General features: G+C 37.3%; 1 protein-coding gene and 1 non-coding gene across 3 annotated transcripts in view; both read right to left on the bottom strand.

The window, feature by feature from the left end:
* The window catches only part of FBXW7 (F-box and WD repeat domain containing 7), a 218,081-nt gene that overhangs the window by 34,187 nt on the left and 160,745 nt on the right, over positions 1-23,149 (bottom strand). The gene's annotated exons all lie outside the window — the stretch shown is intronic.
* On the bottom strand, positions 9,856-9,987 carry LOC130028455 (small nucleolar RNA SNORA33). The gene has a single exon (XR_008793189.1). It is a non-coding gene; the product is annotated as a small nucleolar RNA SNORA33 (small nucleolar RNA).

Genomic DNA, 23,149 nt, shown 5'->3' with positions numbered 1-23,149 from the left:
GAACATATGCCATGCTAGGGATGGAACCCGGTCAGCTGCCTACCTGCTGTACTATCTCTCCAGCCTTGACAAGTAACATTTTCAACTTAAGGTTAGTTAAATTAAGTTTACCCCCAAATTATTTTGTATTTTACATTTTGAATGTTAATTGATTAGTTCAATGAGAAGGCAGCAAGCAGGTTGACCATGATAGCTAAGAGAAAATCTGGTTCTAAATTTTTAGATTATCTCAATGTATTAACGATATATAACTTCAGCAAATGCAATAAGCCAAGTCTCACATAACTTCAGCAAAACCAATGTACTTTCCCATTTGATATAAGTAGTCTCTTGGGCTATGTGACAACCTCAAAGCCTTACTGCAAATCTACTGGCCCAGGGAATGACTAAAAGGGCTGGAATACAGCCTATTTGCTAACTCAGCCCCAGTGTTCAACTCACTTCAGCTCAACCCCACGGAGCTAGGTATAGTTGGATGAATGAAAAGTTGAAAAAAATAAATGAATGAATTCAGCACCACAAAGATATGAAGTTACATAGCCCTAAAGTCTAAGTGTAAGCCCCCAACGTGTAAGGCCCCTGGGAGATAAGGGCAGTAAGAATCATTAGGCTGTGTGCTGCTGCAACAGGACAAAATGGTCCTTCTGAACAGTGGGTGGGTGGGATGACTAAGCGTTTACAGGGTAAGTTGTAGTTAAGGACAGAAACCAAAATTTGTTTATAAGAAAAAGTCAAAAAAACACAAAGAGTAGAACAGTCTTTGGTGAACAGTGTTCTCTTTGAAACATTATTTATCTTTATATGTGACAGCAAAAGAAGAAGAGTAATTAATAAGGTACTTTTCCTTAGCTGACTCTCAGAGTTCATGATTTCCATTTTAAATCTGCTTCTGCTATGATTACACTTATCACTCCTCACTGTCATCACTATTATACATACTTCTTCCCTACTATATATTCTTTGAAGGTTCACATCTTGCCCTCAAGTAGTAAAAAATTGATACATAATGAATTTTTGAAAAATGAATACAAACACACTAACAAATAAAACACTATTTCAAAAACAAAAATATGTATTACAGAATCTATTGTATGGAATCTACTCTTCTTTTTTATTATCTTACAAACATTTAAAAATTTCTTCCATTCTAGAAGAATGTATTTGTATTTTTGTGTCAATGATCTTCTTTATTCTCACTACAACATTCTTTACTCTGCTATTATTCTAGGAAAAACGACCTAACACAGCTCACTGTTTTGTCCTGAGCACAGAATTGAGATTAAAGTCCCAAATTTCGAAATCAACAAAGGAATGGCAAGAATGTCGAGGCTGATACAACCTGTAAAAAAAATCTGACTACTGTCATTAACTCCTTATAGTTCTTATTAAAAGACCGATAACTAAAACTGTCCTATGAGAGGCATAATAAAGAAAATGATGTATACCCTATATCTATACTTTTCCTAATTCAAGTAGGTGACAGTTATTATCAATAAGCTGTTTCCTACATTTATATACTCATTCAGCATTTCTTTGTAGACTTACTGTATGTGTGTACATAGATATATAGTAAATACATATATATATATAATGTGTGTATAGATATACACAAGTATATGTCAGGCACACTGCCATTTATGGTCACTTAGAGACAGAATAAGACTATATATGCATTTGGCTTTAAAAAAACACACAAAAATTAGTACCATTTCTTTTTTTCTGGGAGAAGGTGATTTGGTTGGTGCATTTAAGCTCACCAACCAAATCAACAAGTACAAAAACATTACTGAATTAGGGGAGGAAAATAATCTCAAACACTAAAAATTGTGATACATAATTTATTTAAAATAAATTTGGGTGGATGGGTCATGGGAGAATTTGCAATCACATGCAGCATTCTAATCACAGCAAACCAAACTAATATTCTAAATATTATACTCAAAACTGGTCCCAAAAAATTTTAGATCACTATAGGAGGGGCAATTTTCTTTTTCTTTTTCTTATAAAAATGCAAGCCTGGAGAATTTGACAAAAATAAACTGTGATGCTAATTTAAGTAGTCAAACTTGGCTTGTCATCCCCCCCAACCCCCGCACCCCATCCCTTCAGATGGAGCCAAATTTGTGATCTGGTAAGCATATGTAGAAATGTACATATGTGCCAAATCTGCCCATGTACAGAGCTCACGTTGCCATGACAGAAGCCAATGCCAATCGGAGTTCTGCTGGTCTGCTTGTCTACTAGAACTGTATTGTGGGGAGGTAACAAATGGGTCATCAACACTCCACTGCTTCACAGGTGGCAGCCCTAGAGTGGTAATCCTGACAACAGAGCAAGTAACCCCAGAGTTTCCCTGGCTAATCAAGAAAGCAAGTCTTACGCATCAAATCTAAATTAATCTAGACAAAGCATCTTGAGTTCATATCCCAAAGGTTATTCTTAAGGTTTTATGAATTTTTATAGTAACCCCTTCAGTGAAGTAAGATTTGTTTCAGAAAAAATAGCACTGCACTGTAGCACTGTCCTCCCGTTGTTCATCAATTTGCTTGAGCGGGGACCAATAACATCTCCATTGTGAGACTTGTTACTGTTTTTGGCACAGGGAATACGCCACGGGGAGATTGCCAGGCTCTGCTGCGCAGGCGAGATACTCTCGGTAGCTTGCTGGGCTCTCCGAGAGGGATGGAGGAATCAAACCCAGGTCGGCTGCGTGGAAGGCAAATGCCCTACCCACTGTGCTATCGCTCAAGCCCGAGAAAAATTAAATAAAAAAGCACAGCAAATATGAGTCAGGAAAAAATATGGTGAGAGAATGAAATACATTTTTCTTCAGTGTTAAGGTCCTATTCCTTTTCTCCTTTCTTTAACCAAATCCACCTTCCCTGCTTCTGTTTTTGATCAAATATTTACCTGACTTGGAAAAATAAAAAATGGTTTTTATGGCTATGCATGCTATGCTAGTCCTGCACTTGAGTATTAAACACCTTTACATTTTAAGAAGTATTTAAAGGGTCGGGGTGATAGTACAGGAGGTAGGGCATTTGCCTTGCACACGGCCAACTTGGATTTGATCCCCAGCATCCCATATGGTCCCTTGAGCACCATCAGGAGTGATTCCTGAGTGCAGAGTCAGGAGAAACCCCTGACCATCGCTGGGTGTGACCCAGAAAGACAAATGAAAAAAGAATGTTCAAAATTCTGAAACAAAATTTAATTAGCTAGTAGTCGTGCCTAAAATGTTTTGAGAAGAGCATTAAAGTACAAAAGACATTAATAGCAGAAAGTTACAGAGTTGAGAAGAAGGGATCTTGGAGTCATTTAATCTAATTCTCTGTGGCAACAACAAAGCTGGAGAGATCTGATCTATTATCTTTGCTGTTATCAGAATGAAACCTGATAGGGGTTATCTGACCTTTCTAAGTAGCAGTTGTTTCTTATTTGTACAAACTTAATGATAATCCCACCTACCTGACCAATCTGAGTCATTCTGAGGACAAGGCAGACACCAAGACATAATACCTATTTTAGTGAATACCCTATAGAATAAACTATCCCATAGAACCCCCTATAGAATTTATTCTATAGGGTATTCTATAAGGTATTATTCAATAGGGTATTCTATAGGGTATTATTCTTATATTGTCTCGGGTAAGGAAAGTCAGGTAGAGATTTAAGTGCATGATCAGCATGATACAGCCAGCTATATTAGAACCCTTAGAATCTGGTCCCCCAAGTTCACTGTTTCAACTGTTTTCAATTAGATAAGAGTTCAAGTTGCACTTGAAAGAAATGAGTGTTTGTTCAAGGGGGAAAAATCTTATTTTGTAAGCAGCTATAAAGTATGTAAGCTATAATTTAATCTTAACTATTCAACGCATGGAATTGTCAGATCCAGGTAACTATGTTCTTCACATATAGGAAAAACGTGGCAAAGACATGATGAAAGGGGAAAAGTTGAAAGAAACTTTCAAGGGGGAAAAAGAAAGATTTTCATCATGAAATAATTATCTACAATAAATAGCCCAGCATCTTTAAAATGCCTGAGATAATAAAAAATATCTTACAAGAGCCCTCTTTCTCCCAAGATCCTTAAAATTCAACTGGCAAGGCAAAACACTAATAGACTCACCCATTTCATTAGATATCAAGTACCAAATTGGGAAGTGAATGGAGGTCAGATAATATATAAATAATTTAAGTAATCTGAAAGTTCAGAAAAAATACTATCTTGTGGTCTTGATTCTCAGTTTTAAAGACCAGAGATTGGTAAGAGTTGGAGAGAACAAAGGAAACAATCTCTAAGAACCTAATGTATATATGAGAGAAATAATACAACATTAACTTGAGGTGTAACATGTCTAAGAGTTTTAGCAGTCACTGTCTTATAAAGGTTTAGCAGGGATAACCTACACAACTATCACCTCCTAGTTCAAACATGTAACACTACCATTAGAACAGTTCTTAACTTACTAGTAATGGTTTCTTCAAAAGTACTCCCTGCTGTGATTCATCCTTCCATATTAGGGCTAATATGTCCTTCTGAACAAGAAGAACTTTACAATGTGGGTGTGAAGACTGCTGAGATTTTATTTTAGTTACAAACACTGACTAACTAATGAGGGTCCTTCTGTTCCAATAGGCACTCAAACCAGAAGTATACATACAAGTAGGTTGTACTCTTGAATATAGGGGGAGAGAAAGAGAAAGAAGAGATTTCTTAAATAAACATTTGCTCAGATCTGATACGCCTCCTGCTTTTAGATGAAAAGGCAGGAAAAAAATATATAATTCAGGGTAGTAGGTGGGGACATGATTCATTGATTCTCATCAATATGGATCAAGTGCTTGCTTAAAAAAATGTATGGTATGCGTTGAAAATTAACTACTGGGTTCTACTTCTAGTTCTTTTCCCCTATGTCGTTCTAGCCCCCAGCCTCAAGCCTCTTTCTAAGGAACAAACTTCACTCAGGAGCATTCTGGAGTTATAGAAACTGTCCACCAAATACAGAACTAGGGGAAGGGTTACTGTAGATAATATCAGTACATCTGAGACTCAAAACCATAACAGATTATGGTCATTTTGAAAATAGCTGTGCAGACATTTAAATGTGCATGCACAGATGAAACCCTATTGGAATTATGTAAAAATGTTCACAGAGGTCACTGAAGTGACTTAGTAAGAAATCTCCCCTCTTTTATTTTTCTTATCAGTCAATAAACAAGTATTTTATGCATGATCTTTTGGGTCTCAACTAACAGTTGTTCCTATGACATGTTTGCTGCAACAGCTATCAATGGTCAATGCAAACAAGTTCTCTATGCTCAAATTGTTTACATTCTGAGGGAGAGAGGAGGTACATAATAATAAACAAGTGAACAAAATAATTTCATATAATGCTAAGTTCTAAGAGACAAAACAGGATGCTATGAAAGAAGTACATAGGGCAGTAGAGAATAGTGGCTAATTTTTTTTCCATTGTAAACACATTTTTATTTAAAATCAGGATTTCTGAAATTAACTACCCTAAGAGTGGTATCACAGGTCTTCAGCTAAATAAGGTAGAGCACTAAAAGTTACTGTTAATTTTAATGTTTACGGGTTCTTGTTAAAGCACCACTTAAAACTTACATTCTCTAAAAAACTAAATATAAAAAATTTGTTCTAAGTTCAAGAAAGCAAAAGGAGACAATTTTCAAACCCCTGGTTACTAATAATCATGGAACACTAAATTCAAAGCCATCGCAAGAATTTTCTACATTGTTCACTTACATGAAAACAAATACAGAGCTATTTAAGACTTTCTTGGTGAATTTCTAGTCGTAGAAGCACTAGAACTTTTCATAAATATGGTTACTGGCCAGATGACTTCTAAATTTTTAATCTGTTATCCCAAACAGTGAAGTATAGGATTTGTGAGTATTTTATTGTTTTTTGAGAAATTTTAGAGAAATGAACACAATTGCAGCACATCATGAACATTCCCACTAATTCTGAAGAGTGGCTAATCTTTAATGCATTCATGCAGAACACAACTTTTAAGTTAAAATGATAGGGTATGAGATCAACAAGAATAAGGTCAGTCAGGCTAGGGCAAAAAATCTAGTGAAAGATTAAGTCATAGAGGTAACTAAGGGCCAGATCATCTAGAAGCTTGGTAGCCAAGGTCAAGAGTTTGGATTTAATTCCAGTGCAGTGTGAAGTCATCCGAGGCTTTTAGGATGAGAATAACTTGAAATAATAATTTCAGTATGGTTCTTGGTATTACATTAATTTTTTTAAATAATTTTCCAAAACATATAAAATTGAAGACCTCTCACAAAGTGATTCTTACTTGCTGAAATCAGAGACTGAAAATATCTTACTGTATTTGAATTGTTTCAATTCTCTCAAGTAGCAGTTACTCTTCCATTTCCCTCATCACCTGTCACCTCACACTAACTCTAAAATTCAGTGCCTACAACCCCCCCCCCCAACCAATTCCTAAACTTAGAAATGGCAAATTGGAATAGCAGATTACTATTTAGTCTATACCATGTGACAAGCACCATTCTGAACACTTTATATCCAGTAACTCAATTCTCTAAGAATAAAGGGGTACTATTAGATCGTATCTTTATTCCCTTGTTCTTCCATTGTCTATATCTTTGATATGCCATTTCACTTGATAACTGGCTGTTTAAAAATTAGGTTCAAATCTATATAGATCGTCAACAAATATGCAAGTCTTGATTTTGGCAGATTTTTACAATGGTGAACACCACTATGCCCCTCAGTTATTGGAGGCAAATGGATTTTAACTCATGGCACAATTTTAAAAATTCTTCTTTGAGATCTTAAAGAAATCCAGAACATAATCACTACATCTAAATGATAGAAAAAAACCCTTAAACTAATGTCTACAACAGTCTCTGGTACAATGCCAAGGGCAACCTCACTGGCAGACAGTGATCCAGGGTCTACTCAATCTGATATGCTATTCTCAATTATATGATCGTCTATTAGTTGTATTACTAATGTTGACAGTTATGTCTGATGATAAGTTTTTGGCTAGCAGAATATAAAGTTCAGATCCAAACTTATTTAAAACTTACCATCATAAAGATCTTACAAATTTCAAGCAATTCAAAATGCAAAGTGGTAACTTGAACCAACCCCTTAAAACTTCAGCAGTGGATCAAAGTCTGTGGACTTAGTCGTATTTCACTTATTCAAAAACTTGACTAACTACTTCTTTTGTATCAGTGTTAGGTCAATAAGAAGCACAAGTAACACCAGGTCCTTGCTCTAGAAAGTGTACACAGTGAACTTTACTCAATTCTTTACTGCTTTTAGAGAAGCTTGGCTGCTTGTTAAGTATTCAAGTGTTTGATATAGCTGTCAAGGGAACAGGGAAGAACCTAGTAATCATGCCCTCACTACATTTAAAAGGGAGGATTCGAAATATTCATTTTAGAAACATCAATTTACATTTTAAAGCAATTACTGTATATATAATTTAGCAAACTGCATTCTTTGCTTTGAAAGAATCAAGATTTGGATGACTAACATAATGCCTACATGATTCCCCCACCTTTTCAGGAGGTTCCAAAGATTGTGAAGATTAAGTAAATAAAATCTGAGGACAAAGGAATATTGCTGAAAAGGGATGGGTCGTGAGTAGGGTTTGACATCTTTTGCCTGCCACAGAAACATTTTCAAAATAACTATTATTTGAAAAGCTATCTGATCTATAATCATCTTTTTATTTGTGGTGAACTGTAAGACTAGTGGGTTCAGAACACTTCAAAATCTTGGTTGATGGTAGGAGTCCTTTGGTATCTTGGTAAAACTATTCTTCTAAGAGAAATGTTTTATTTTTAACTTCACTTAACTGGAAAGTTCTTTAATAGTTTAGCACATAATTTTGATTTATCTATAAATACTTGAAGTCTCCAAATGTTAAAAAATTAACTGGAAAGTTTGTCACAATTGCTTAATGATGCTAAGTAGCTCCTTCTGTAGGATGGCTATCCTAAGCTTCCTTCCTGCCAGATGTGTGCAGGCCTGGTATAGAAGGATAGCATGATATCTACTAAACAGATGTGCTCTACAACTCCAGGAAGGGCTGCTCTGTGCACAGAGCTGGTCTGCTGAACACTGAAATATGATGATTTTAAAAACACTCTTAAAAATTAAATCTTCATTTGAAAATTATGTCAATTTATCTAAATTTGTATAGCATTAAAAAAAAGAATCTTATGAGGAGTATCTTGAATCTATCAAAGAATATAAAAGTCATTGTTAACAAGAAAAATACCGTATTTAAAAACAGCACTTCCCCGTCAGGGAAATATGACTTCTTACAGTGCCTAAGGGACCACAGGTGACAATAAATACTCATGGAAGGGGTCGAATATGGCACAGCTTGAGAGAAGAGAACCAAGTGGTAGGACTAGGGCCACAGGAGGGAGGCGAGGCTGAAGAGGCCATTGCCAAAAAACAGTTGAAAAACACTATTTCTCAATTATCTTAAATTGTTATCTACTAGCCCTTGAGATAAAGATACACGTAAACAATATTTCCCCTTCATTTTTAAGCCTTCTTTTACGTTGTCCTAGCAAGAGAGAAAATTGCATTTTAGGAATAATTTTTTTGGTGCTGATGGTTTGTTTTGGGGTCACACCCAGTGGTGGTCAGGGCTTACTTATGGTTCTGTACCAGGGACCACTCTTGGCAGGAGGCTCAGGAGGCCTGAGGAGGTGCAGGGATCAAACCCAGGTCCTCCTAATACAAGGTAAGCACCCTGTCTACTGTACTATCTCTCCAACACTAGGAATGTTGTTTTTGAGAGATGTTAAATGAAGACCTATTCATAACTGTGATCACAATGTAAACAGCAAAGATTAAAATGAAATGTTTTCAACTAGTTAGCAACTAGATGTTGCTGAGTTATTTCAGCACACAAAGGTGTGATGTGTGGCTGAAACTGAGGCTACAGTAACTGCAGACAGAAAAAAGAAAGGAAGTCGGCAGCCAATCGTGGACTTTCCTGCACCTGGCTTCTGAGAAGGCACAGAGAATAGTTTAGGAAGCCCAGGCGGTCAGTTGCCACAGCCTCCTACGTAAACACACTCCCAAGGCTGCTAGCACGGGGTCCAGGCAACCCTCAGGAAGCACCACGGAGGCAAGGGCACTCTCAGAGTGATGAAAGGCATTTCCCTTCCCCGAATCCCCAAGAATTTCTGTGTCCTACCCTTTCCGAACCTTTATGACTTATTTCCCTACAACATAAAGGAGGCTGAGTAAACCAAAGTAACTCCATTGGAAGGTCCTTTAAAAGGCTGCGAGGCATTCGGGGATTTTTGTGTTTTGTTTTGTTTCAGGATGGCCACACCTGGTGGTGCTCAGGGATATCTCCTGGTGGGGCTCAGGTGGTCACATGGGATTCTGAGGATCAAATCTGAGTCAGCCATATGTGAGGCAAGCATGCTGCCTGCTGTGCTACCGCTGCTGCCCCAGAGTTGCCAGGCCTTTCATCCTTATTTCGATGTAGTGAAATATGGAAAAACAGTGAAAGTTCTCATGGCATCTACTGAAGCAGTTGCTTGAAGTGTTCCTTACTGTTCACTCCAACCTGGATGCACTTATCAGGGAATTAGGAGTTCTACTTGACTCTGAATTAATTTTTCGATTTAGAAACAGCCTGAGAATCTACCCATTCATCCATTCAAGGGAGTGGAAGAGGGGATAATTTTCGAAACATATGCAAATATGCTTTTAAATATGCAGTTTTCATTATGATATTGTTTACTGGTGTCGATACAGACCACCTTTTTCTAAGAATGCATCCATTTTTAAAAATCTCAATTTCTTTTTCCTGTAGCTTCTTTTAGGGACCTTAATACCACCAATGGCGTTAAGGCTCACAACATGACATTCTTTACTACTGCCAGCTATTTCTATATTTCTGCCAACACACTCAAGTAAGAAGATCAATTTGCTGGCTTAATAAATCTCAATTTGATCCATGTGATGCTACCACAGCCTAGCAGTAAACATTAGTATTAATACATGCATATCTCTGTGAATCTTCTATACTTTGTCACATCTCTATCTTTACTCTGCGTTGGATAGATCATTAGAAATGTAAATTTATATGGTTATTTTCATCTCCCACAGACGTTCATCCAACAACATTTGGGTGCCTATTATACTCAAGCTAAACTAAGTATGGTCTTAGCTTCATGGCTGGAGTCTGCGGTGCAGTCAGGGACAACGATAATGAACAATTCAAGCCAAGCGAAACTGAAGCTGTGGCAAATGCCTCTGAGTATGAGAGAAGCGCCTGATGCGAAGATTCTGACCTAGTCAGGGTCACAGAAGGCTTCTCTTCAGAAATGAATGACCTACTGCAAGGGGTGGGCAAGAGAACCCCTGTGGCTGCAGTGCACAGAATAAAACACGAAGATGTGAGAAGAGGCCAAAAGCTAAGTATACAGAATAAGATGAGGCTGATATGAAGTGCACAGAATAAAACACTGAGGCAGGAGATGAGGCTAGAGAAGTGGCCACCACGGATTTATCTGTCACCCAACAGACCCAGTAAGTTCTGCACACACTGTGACTGTTAGGCAAGAAGCGGATATGCAAGACTCATAAAGGATTCTTCTAGGTTTTACTGTAAGAACATGAAAAGCTAATTGGATTATTCAAGGGAAGGGCATGATTAGATGGATCTCTTGAAATCATTTTAAATGTAAAGTTGAAAGGAGGATGGAAGCTAGTGGTGGAAACGGGACCATGTGAGGAAGTGACTTCACTAGGTGAGGAAAAAGATACATGCAGCAGAGCTGGGTGGAAATGAGCAGGTGACTCGCTTAGGGCATAAAACTGAGAGGTTTTGGTGAGAGACTGCTTGGGAGGAGTAAGGGAGAGAACATGATCAAAAATGAGGCTGAGGTTTCCAATATAGGTGACTTGAAAAGATGGCAGAAGACACGAGTCAGCACTTGCCTTTCGTTTTCTGGGGGTAAGGAACGAGTGTTCCAAACGAGGCCCTACTTGGTTGGCGTGCCTGAGATGTTAAGGGGAGGAGATCATGCTCCAGCTGGCTCTGCAGTTCAGAAGGGTCTGGTCTGGAGAGGGAAACATCTAGTCCTCTGTGTCTAGGCCACAGCCACAGTCTCCGCAGAGCTATCCCTTCCATCTCAAAGCTGTTCATCAAATGGCCACCACGGCTTTATCTCTCACCCAACAGACCCAGTAAGTTCTGCGCACACTGTGACTGTTAGACTTCCTGTTGGACTTCAGCTCCTTAGGCAGTTCCTAGTTATCAGGGAATCAGTAAATTATGTTTATGAGATAATTAGCAGCACAAAGCACACTCTAACCAATTAATTTAAAAAACACTACTGAAATAACAAGAATATTAGACTCAAGCATAATTTGAAAACTCAATTTCAGCAAAACAGAAAGGTGATTTCCTTTACAGGTGGACAGATAAATCTACTTTATAGCAGGAAAATTTGAATTAGTTGATGATTAGATACAGCTCCTGGAAAAGAGAGTCTCCACTCCTGCCCTCTGCCATCTCAGCCCCACCTCCAGAGCTCCTGAACAGTTCTCAGCACTCTTCACACCACTCACGTTTATACACCCTGGGGTGAAGAAGGCAAGTAAGGTAAGAGCAACACCCAGCGTAATCCCTCAGAGATTAGGCTAAATACAAAGATTCACCTTTAACACAGCAGAGGAAGATGCAGAGACAGCCATCAAGCTCAGCGAGTGAAAATCATAACATGAAAGGCTCCACCAGTACTAACCAGTTCTATAAACCTTTAGAGAGTGACTTTAGTGACACCATCTTGAATAGAATAGATTTAATGAGCTCAAAGAAATAATTGCATAAGTAGTCAGCAAAGCACAATACAGTATGAGAGCCAAAATGAGAAAACTACAATCAGAAATGACAGAAATAAAGAGTGTGGTAAACAGAAAACTCAACAGAAGATCTGACCAGCAGAAAAAGAGTGGCTGAGGAAAAGATTAGTGAGCTACAAGATGACGTGTAGGAAATCTCTAAAAAATAAGAGAAGATGGAAATAGAGTCTAAAAAGAAATGAGATAACTCGGAATGAGTTCCAGAGAACAGAATAACTCTGTGGAGTCCTTGAAGAACAAGAAGGCAAATTTGATGAATAACCACTAAAGAAATCACAGACAACAATTTCCCAGAGTTAGGAGTACAGGCATCCAGAACAAAGAGGTCATGGCAGTGAAATCAGATAAAAATATAAAAAACTCCAAGACATTAAAATGGGAATGACAAAAGCCAAAGACAGAGAAAGCAGCAATATCAAAAATAAAACTTACATACAAAAGGAAGTTCATAAGACTCACAGCAGATCTATCAAAGAAGTCCCTCCCTACGAGTCAGAAGAGAAAGGAGGAATGTGGTTTAAAAAAAAAACAAAACTTAAAATTCACTAAGAATAGGCTCTCCAGCTAGATTACCATTCATACTTAAAGGAATGATATGGAGCTTCATGGACAGTCAACAGCGTAGGAAATTCATAGTATTGAAAACAGTTTTGCAAGAGCATTAAAGGAGCCTCTTTAAACACAACACACAATTTTTTCAGCACTTTGCCTTTAAGTATGGCACTCAATCACGTCAATAATTGTTGCCCATTACTAGATTAAGAGGGCTGGAGCGATAGCACAGCAAGTAGAACGTTTGCCTTGTGTGCGGCCGACCCGGGTTCGATTCCTGTCCCTCTCAGAGAGCCCGTAAAGCTACCAAGAGTATCATGTCCACACGGCAGAGCCTGGCAAGCTCCCTGTGGCATCTTCAATATGCCAAAAACAGTAACAAGTCTCACAATGGAGACATTACTGGTGCCCGCCCAAGCAAATTGATGAACAACAGGAGGACAGTACTACTAGATTAAGAAAGGCCTGCTTGGTAAAGTGATATACATGATAACCTTTCAGCATCTGTATCAAAAACTATAATGCCTAAAATGAGAGAAGGAGAAAGAGAGACAAGAGAGGGGCCTGCCATAGAGGCAGACTGGATGGTGGGTGGCTTGAAGAAGGAGGGAAACTGGGACACTGGTGCTGGGAAATTACACTGGTAGAGGGATGGGTGGTAGAACATCGCACGACTGAAACACAGTCATGAACAATTTTGTAATGCTCTATCTCACGGTGATTTAATTTAAAAAAGAGAAAAGAAAGGTCTGCTTATTCCTAGTATGCTAAAAGATTTTACACATTTTCAATAATGAAATATGTCATTCATATTGAATGTTCTATGTCTATCCAGGAGATTTTTGACATTTATAGAGGTTTTTATTACAATCCTTTACTTATTAATTCAGATTATCTGTAATATAGTATTTTCTAACATAAAGCCAATATTCTATTTTTAGGGTAAAACACACATACTTTCATAGGTCTATGCAATTTTTCTCTTAAAAATTTCTTCTCTCCTTATTCTTGTCTATTTGTAGGATAATAAAAGTTGTCTATTTGTAGGATAATAAAAAAATTCCAAATTGTAGGCAATTTTGCAGAATTTCAGGAGTGGTAGGTATCACTACCTCCACAATAAATATTTTTAAATATTTATTTTTAGAAACAAATGACCAGTTATCAGAAATGGAGATTTTGTCCACAGAATCGAGTATTTTAAATATGGAACTCGTACATGAGTATGGGAGGAACAGTAGCCGGGAAAGGCCCTTGGGAAACTTTTAGAGGGAAGGGTTTGTCTGGTGATGGAATGGTGTCTGTCTGAAAAGTACAGTAAACAATATTGTAAGCATATTTCAGTAAAAATGATTTAATATATATATACATATATATACATATATATATTAGGGGAGCAGGAGCTACAGTACAAGGGGGAGGGTGTTTGTCCTGCATGCAGCCAACCCAGGTTCAATTCCTAGCATCTCATATGGTCTCCTGAGCACAGCCAGGAATAATTCCTGACTGCAAAGTCAGGAGTAATCCCTAAGCATCGCCAGGTATGATCTAAATGCAAAGCATAAATAAATAAAAGTTTTTTTTAAAGCATTAATCTCCATATATAATACAGGTTAATAAATTTTAAATATTATCTGTTTAATATCATATTTTATATAGCATTATTATAATATCACATACATTTATATTATACATCTCCCCTTCTCAATAAAAGTAATTATAAAGTATAAAGTAATTAGTTTGATATGCGATAGAAAATACAATCTCTTTGTTGGTAAAACTTAACTGGACAGGGTGCAGAGCACAGCACATACTATAAATGTGGGGTTCTGGATATCATCCCTAGCACGTCAGTGCCACCACACACACACACACACACACACACACACACACACAAATATAAAGCCTTGTTAGGATTTCCTGTACGTTTTAAATGACCAGGAGAATATAAACTTTTGCTATTAAAATCAAACACGCAAAGGCTAGACTGACAGAGAGAGCTACAGCCCTGCCTTGCATTAGGCTGGCCCTGACACCAAATATGGTCCTGAGCTACACCAGGAATGATCCCTGAGCAGAGTATCAGGAATATAAGCCATGAACACATGCAGGTATAGTTGCCCAAACAAAAAATTATATAAGGTGGAATGGGTAAAGAAAAAACTCAATGTTTTGCATATGGGAGGCCTGGTTTAATCTTCCCACCACATGTTCCCCGAGGACCAGGAGAGCTGAGAGAGTAGCCCCTGAGCACACCTAGGCATGGCCCCCAAAATAAATACTAGTATTTATATTTATATATAGTTTTAATGGTGTCTATCAGTGGGTACCATTTCTCACACATCTTGCTGAAATCATTTTATTAATAGGTCTTCACCTAAGGGAGTTTTTGTTCCTCCATTTTTCTAACAATCTGAAATATAAAAGATGTGAGCTACTAAAAACATCATAATGTTAGCAAAAAATACACACACACATAAAATACACATATACACATATGTATTTTTATGGCTATGAACAGAATAATTGACTTCCATTAAACAGAATCCAGCATTGTATATTTAACTGTCTGGTTTTATCTTGCTTTTACTGCTTTTTATCACCATCTCCAATTGAGACAGGATATAACAAAAGCACTACATATAATAGAAAAGGGTCAACAGGACTAAGCATCCACAGAAATGCCTTTTTAAAAATATTACTGATACTATTTCAATTACTACTTCCTTTTCAGTTTGAGGCCTTTGAAGAAATATACAAGTAATAACTTTAACAGCAGACAGGAACACTCACATTGGTTCACTTATAATGCAGTTAGAATACACTTTTCATCTCAATCTTTGATGCAGTTACTACTATCTCTATAGTTTTCTAAATATTTTTCTACTAAATATTCTAATGTTTCACTATAAAGCCAAAGGATATAATGACATTTCTCAATAATATACATTTATATAAATATACAATAAAAAATATTTTTGTATACACATAGTATGGAAGATTTTAAGCATATCTAATGAAGACTACAAAGTACCAAATAAGATGATACTACACTAGCTAACAGTATCAACGCTTCTGAAATTATACTAGTAAGAACACATACAAAAATATACAATTTTAGAAGAGGGTATGGTCATTTATTATTTTTTGTATTAGTTAATTAATATTCTAAAAAGGTTTACAAAAAAGCTGAACAACCTCTCGAGCTCTGAATTCATGGCGTTGACCTTAGACTGTCTCAGAATGATTTTTAATGCACTCTGTTATTAGTAAAACCTGTTCAAACACATGCCCATCTGCCAGTGCCCCATCTGCAAGAGAGCTTCTTATTCTTGTAGCCAGTACAACTTCTGCTTGCTTCCTTCTCGTCTCTACATACCAGCTGTATGGTAATGAGTATGAGCAGCTGAAAATACTGCATGATAACAAAGCTAATATGAAATCGGCAGAACAACGCTTCCCCTCAATGAAGCCTTTGCAGCAGGAACAGAGCAGATAAGCTATTTGGCGGAGGTGGGAATGTAGTGAGGGTGAGCTCTGGGTACACTGCGGGTCGGGGATGCGCTTGTGTGAGTATTTTAAATATGGAAATTGTACATAATTAATAAATGAAAAGAACCAAGGGTTGCAAGAAAGCAAAGGGTGCCAGAAAGGATCTGAATTTCTAACAATTTTTGTTAAGTTCTGTGACTTAAGTCTTTAAATGTCCTGTATATCTATAAGTCTAAGTTCTTATAGTTCCACTGTTACGTATCAGAAGTACATTATGATAAATTATTTTTCAAAGATGTTAACAAGGTTGTTTCACTGCTTAATTAGAATATTTGGGGAACTTTTGGAAAATAAATGGAGTCAGAATATAAAATCATAATAGAAACAGTTTGCCAGACATTTTAGCAGCAAACATAATGTGTGGATCAATAGCTGCTTTAAATTCTTTTATAGCAATTGAAATTTTGTTAATTTAATAGTATTTGAACGTAACACATTTATTCTGAATATCTGAGGAACTCCAAACAAAATAGTAAGATGGCACATGCTACTTTCTTACATGAAGACATAACGGGGTTATAATTTTAACATATATGATAACCACACTGAATGAATCTACATAATGTCAGTAGAACTAAATCATATTCTTTTTTTTCTGTATGGGATTCTATTCTTTCCATTTAGGGAAAATTAAATCAGGAAACTGTTCAAGAAAAATTACTGCTCAAAATTGGTGCTGTGATTTTTCTTTCATAATGTGAAGGAAAAATGTTAAAAATACTAAGATAAATACATATTTATCAACAGAATCTTAATCAACACATTTTTAAGTCTTGTGTGAACTTTGTTAAAATTTTTGGTTATTACACAATCAAACTTTCTTTTGGGGGATAGGATTCTGGCTATACCCAAGGATGCTCAGAAATACTCCTGACTGAGCTCAAGGACCATATGCAGTGCAAGGAATTTTCAGGGTGGACAAGATGCAAGGGACACTCCTTAACCATTGTATTATCTCTTCAGCCCACAACCATACTTTCCACAGGACACTTCACTTGACCCTTAATAAACTTCACAAAAGTAAGGATGTGGAGGCCTAATTCACTGTTCTCCAGGTGGCTAACAGTCTTTAGCTTATATGAGTTACTGAACAGATTAAGTGAATAAGTAAGATGTGTGGGGAAATTAACTACCAGAATCTTCTTATTTTAGGCCACACATGGCAATAATCAGTGGGGAGTGGGAGGAAGGTGGGGATGTACTCCTTCTGGTGCTCAAGGAACTATGCCAGGGAATGAACCAAGGTCCTCCACCTGCAAAGCATGCATTCAATCCATTGAGCTCTCTGGTGACCGAGTATGGGGATTAGGGGGGAACGTTCACCATGTGGGGACGGCAGTTCAATGAGAGGGCCCAAGGACAGAGTTCTGCTGGGATAGTGTCATGGATTACCAGCACCACCCAGCAGTACTCAGAGACCCTCAGGGCTACACTTGGCATTGCTCAGAGACCACCAGGGCTATACCCGCAGTACTTAGAGATAGCCAGGGCTACAACAAGCCGTGCTTGGGGACCTCCAGGGCTACAGCCAGCAGTGCTCGGGGGTCTCTTTTGTTTATGCTGGGGGTTCATATGATGACAGAATCTAATGGGCATGCATCTTAAACTTTGCACTATTTATTCGGCCCCATAATCATCTTTTAAAAATGAATAGCTGGGGGCTGGAGCAATAGCACAGCGGTTAGGGCGTCTGCCTTGCACGCGGCCAACCTCGGTTTGATTCCCAGCATCCCATATGTTCCCCTGAGCATCGCCAGGAGTAATTCCTGAGTACATGAACCAGGAGTAACCCCTGTGCATCACTGGGTGTGATCCAAAAAGCAAAATAAATAAATAAATAAAATGAATAGCTACTATGAATTTTTTAATGACCTGAGTCGTTTTAATACTGAAAATAACAGTTACCAATTAAAGAACCTGAAAATAATACTGTTTAGTAATATAAATTTCACTTTCTAGGTTGAAGAATTAAGACTGTTTTTTATAAACATTCATTTTGAAAGGCTGATACAAAATGAATAAAAACAAAATTGTGCTTATTTTAATGAATCACTTACTATTTTATTATATAACTATAACTAATTATAACTATAAAATGCATTTTTCTATTTACTAGTTTAACATCTCAATGTTAAGTAGAAATCAAAACTATAAACTTCAATAATATAAAAACTTCTATATCATATGTAAGCACCTGAATTGAAAGAACAGTTCCAACTTAATGAAAATACAATTGTACTTAAAGAATAATCTGTAATGGATTTTTAAAATACAAAAATTCAGACAAGATTCACAAAAGCAGTACTCTACTGCCCCTACATGTTCAAACTAGTAGTAACAATAACATCCTAAAATCGAACATAATATAAATTTCCCTTTTTAGACCAACATCAAGTCAACAGAATTTACTCTAACATTATCATATTTTTCCCCTCTAAAAATGTAATTCTTCATTATTCCATGAAGATAGCATAAAACTAGCAATAAAGAGATGGACCACTAGCCATATGTTTGCATCTATTTTCAGAAAAAGTTTGTGCAGCACTCTTCTGAATTTACTTCCTCAAGTGAATAAACTGATAGTACTCCACAAATTGCATCTGAGGCTACTACTACTACAATCCTGGATCAGTCCCGTGCCCCTGGGGCTGAGAGAAACACTGGGGACTAACTTGGATGAGGGGAGATGTTTCTCTAAGCTTTAACGTTAACATGTTAAATTTGAGAAATACCATCCACTTTTTTCCCTCCAGAGCTAAATAAATATCAATAAATTCTATACATATGTATAAATGTATTGTCATTTCTAAAATCCAAAAAGTTTATTAACTTAATATCATTTCTACTTTTAAAAAGTCTACTTTAATTCTATTAAACATCTTAGGGATAAAACTCTATTAAAAATCTTAGGGATAAAACAGTATATATATATATAAATAAAGTTGCGTGCTGCATCAATTGTTGCTGGGTAAAGTAAATTACTTAACTGGGATTCTTCTAATATACAGAATGTTTAATGGCTTCACCACAAATGGCAGCCCTTTCAGCTAGTACTTCAGTTGTCAAATTTTTAACACATTAAAATTTGAAGTATACATATCATTACTAATATTTACCATAAGTATTTGCTCAAGTGGGCCCAGCAACGTCTCCATTATGAGACTTTGTTGTTACTGTGTTTGGCATATCGAATACATCATGGGTAGCTTGCCAGGCTTTGCCATGTGGGCGAAATACTCTTGGTAGCTTGCAGGGCTCTCTGAGAGGGGTGGAGTACGGGCTGAAGCAATAGCACAGTGGTAGGGCGTTTGCATTGCATGCAGCCAGGTTTGATTCCTCCGCCCCTCTCGGAGAGCCTGGCAAGCTACCAACAGTATCTCGCCTGCACGGCAAAGCCTGGCAAGTTACCAAACACAGTAACAACAAAGTCTCACAATGGAGATGTTACTGGGCCCGCTCGAGCAAATCGAGGGACAACAGGAGGACAGTGCTACAGTGCTACCATAAGTATATCCACCCAAAATTATATCTGCCATCTTTTAGTTAGTTTTTATGTAATACACATATTAATAAGTCAAAGGATATTGTAAGACAACACAGTAACATAATTCATGAGTCTATTTTAAGGAAAGCTTAGAGAAACATCTCCCCTCATCCAAGTTAGTCCCCAGTGTTTCTCTCAGCCCCCGTGGCACGGGACTGATCCAGGATTGTAGTAGTAGTAGCCTCAGATGCAATTTGTGGAGTACTATCAGTTTATTCACTTGAGGAAGTAAATTCCAGAAGAGTGCTGCACAAACTTTTTCTGAAAATAGAGCAGTTGTCCAAGAAAGTTAGAAAACTTTTGCTCTATACCATAACCTCATTTGTTGATACTGAAACATAAGCATTAATAGTCGCTTTTCTGGGCTGAGGATGACAATTCATGCCTTGCATATAGGAAACCTAGATTAGATTCAAGGTACATGGTCCCCTAAATACTGCCAGGCATAAGCCCCAACCACTGAGATGGAGGTAGCCCGTGAACACCACTGGGAGTGAACCATACTGAAGAAAACCAAAACACCAATTTTCTGTCTCCATAAGAATCTAAGCTTCAGGAGAGCATGGTGTCTGAGTCCCAGACTCTCTTCTGACTATCAGTACATATTTTTTTGTGTGTGCAAATAATAATAATACTAATAAATTTTATATCAAGATAAAGGAAGTAATTTGTAGCCATATAATTAACATTTGAAAAAAGATTTCTCCTATCCATCATTCCTCCTATCACCTGCTCAGCAAATATCCTTCATGTTTGAATTCAGTTACTGTGAAGCTCTTTGAGATAGTAAGTGAAGCTGGAAAACCATCTCATGAGTGGACCCTCGTGCATGAGTCCACGGAAGCAATTACGTTTTGTTCCATATGATTTTCTATGTGTTTTTTCCACTCACACAAAATGATATATTTAAGGAATCGCAATTTTTTATTCTTGCAGATTGACAGTTCTCTGAATCTTATTTATACTAGTACGGTGAATAATACAGAGAATAACACTGCAAGGAAACTTACCATTTATATGCTGTTTACTCATGTTTATGCATGATGCTAAAACATCAGTAGAAAAAAGCTGGGCCAGGGTGTAGCTCAAAGAGAAGCATACACACCTTATTCACGGAGGCCCAGGGTCCATCCCAGCACTATGGACCTCTCCACGAGCAGCAGCAGGAATGACCTGTGTGGCTACTTATGTGTGGATCCAACAACAGTGGAAAAAAACAAATATGTAAAGAAGAAAAAGACTGATAGGTCTAAAATATAATGGACTGCTATGTGAGAATTAAAATAAATTTACTGACAAAAGTAAGTGACAACAAAAGATGTGCTAGGATCAAAAATATGAGTGCCCCCCCCCAGTCTAACAAAATGTGTGGAAAAATCCATCTTAAGAAAGGCTTATTTTTATTCATTTTTTAAAAAATTTTTTTTAATTAGTGAAATACCATGAGGTACAGTTATAGACTTAAAAATTTTTGTGCTTGGGTTTCAGTTATACAATGATCAAGTACCCAACCCTCCACCAGTGCCCATCCTCCACCACCACGGGTCCCAGCATCCCTCCCACCCCCTATCCCCCACGTCCCACCTGCATCTGTGGCAGGGCATTCCCCCTTGTTCTCTCTCTCTTCTTTTGGGTACTCTGTTTTGCAAGAGAGGCCTTGAGTGGCAATCATGTTTGGTCTATAGACTACTTTTAGCATGTCTCTCCCACCCTGGGAGGGTCTCACAACACCCTTTATTTGGTGCTCTCTTCTCTATCTGAGCTTCCTTTTCACCTAGCACATGTGGCTGGCCTTCAAGTCATGGAGCAAAATTCCTGGTACTAATCTCAGCCACTCCTGGGTGTTAGTCTCCCGTTTTGTTGCTTTATGTTCCCCAGATGAATGCAATCTTTCTGTGTCTATCCCGCTCTTTCTGACTCATTTCGCGTAACATGATACTTTCCATGTAGTACCACTTGTATGTAAATTTCATAACTTCATCTTTTCTAACAGCTACATAGTACTCCATTGTGTAAATGTACCGAAGTTTCTTTAACCAGTCATCTGTTCTCGGGCACTCAGGTTTTTTCCAGATTCTGGCTATTGTAAAGAGTGCTGCAATGAACAAACAAGTGCAGATGTCACTTCGACTATACCTTTTTGCCTCTCTGGGATATTTTTATTCATTTTTAAAACTTGGCACTCCTTTAAAATATTTCTCTAAACTTTGTTATGCCACTTTTTGCTCATATTGTTCTTCCTTTTCTCTAAAGTACTGTTAATTTATCTGTTAGTTTGGCATTTTCTGACAATTTCTGGACTACTATTGACAAAGTACAATCTAAATGACTAGACCCTGTATTTGCTTCTCTGTTTTCAAAACTGTTAAGCAGTAATTACTTTTAAAATTAAATGTCAAACTATGTGAGTTTAAATTTAGAAAATGAAATATTCAAAATCACAGCTGCACAGTCATTTAAAAAACATTTAGTAAACAAAAACATGCCATATTCTTATACCACAAAAACTACTTTAGCGTTTTTCCAAGTTTAACACATACCTCAACAGATCGGCCATACAAATATTTATACTTTCTCCTGTGTATCACTTGAAGCATAAAAGGACATAATTTCCAAACTCTGACAGTTTATAGGCTGAGCAGACAACTTATGAAGCTCTTAATTCTTTTAGTATCTGTTATTTCTTGGGCCAGTGGGTATGGGACTTGCTTTGCATGTGGCTGACTAGGGTTTGAGTCCCAACACCCCACATGGCTCCTCAACCTCTGCCTCAACCTCTGCCAGAAGGGATCTCTGAGCACAGAACCAGGAGTACAGCAGGTGTAGCCCCAAAACAAAGCTAAGATTTCTCTAAGTCAAAAGTAATACACATGGGAATTAGTGCAGTGGTTTGGGTAATGGCCTGGCACACAGCAGGCTTGTGTTCTGCTCAGTGTTCATTTGTATGACAGATTAAGCAGTTTGAATCACAATAGCAATACATTAAAAATAAAATAGCAAATTTTATGAAAAAATACTTTTCACTGTGGTTATTTCTGAGCAACCGAATTATTGACAACTTGGAAAACTGTGAACAAACATTTTCTTTTATTGTTTTTGTGCCACACAAGACAGTGCTCAGGGCTTACTTCTGACTAGGCTTGGGAGACCATATGGGGTACCAGGATCGAACCCAGGCCAGCCGTGTGCAAGCCAAGCACCCTATCCACTGTACTGTGGCTCCAGTCCTGACACAAACATTTTTCTGGGTTTTCATACTAAACATACCTTACTTTTAAAGAAAACAGTAAAATTCCTAAAGTAGCAGCAGCTGAGAGAATTAAGAGGTTATGAAATTATAAACTAGAGGGCAATCAGTTGCAAATCTGCTCTACCAACTTTTGTTTATATATGAAATCTTCTATAACTAAAAATTTAAGAGTAAATAACCAGGGATGTCATTTCCCAAAATAAAGGCAAAAGATGAGTTTAATGAAATTGATAAGACCTTGGCTGCAAAGAACACAGGAGAGTAAACTTTTTTAACTGTAACTAAAGAGTATATATATATATATATACTCTTTAGTTACAGTTAAAAAATA

This window comes from Sorex fumeus, unplaced genomic scaffold, assembly GCF_029834395.1.
Source record: "Sorex fumeus unplaced genomic scaffold, SorFum_2.1 ptg000039l, whole genome shotgun sequence".
NCBI classification, from domain to species: Eukaryota; Metazoa; Chordata; class Mammalia; order Eulipotyphla; family Soricidae; genus Sorex; species Sorex fumeus.
Note: the sequence above shows the minus strand (reverse complement) of the source record. Positions and strands in the feature narration are given on the sequence as shown.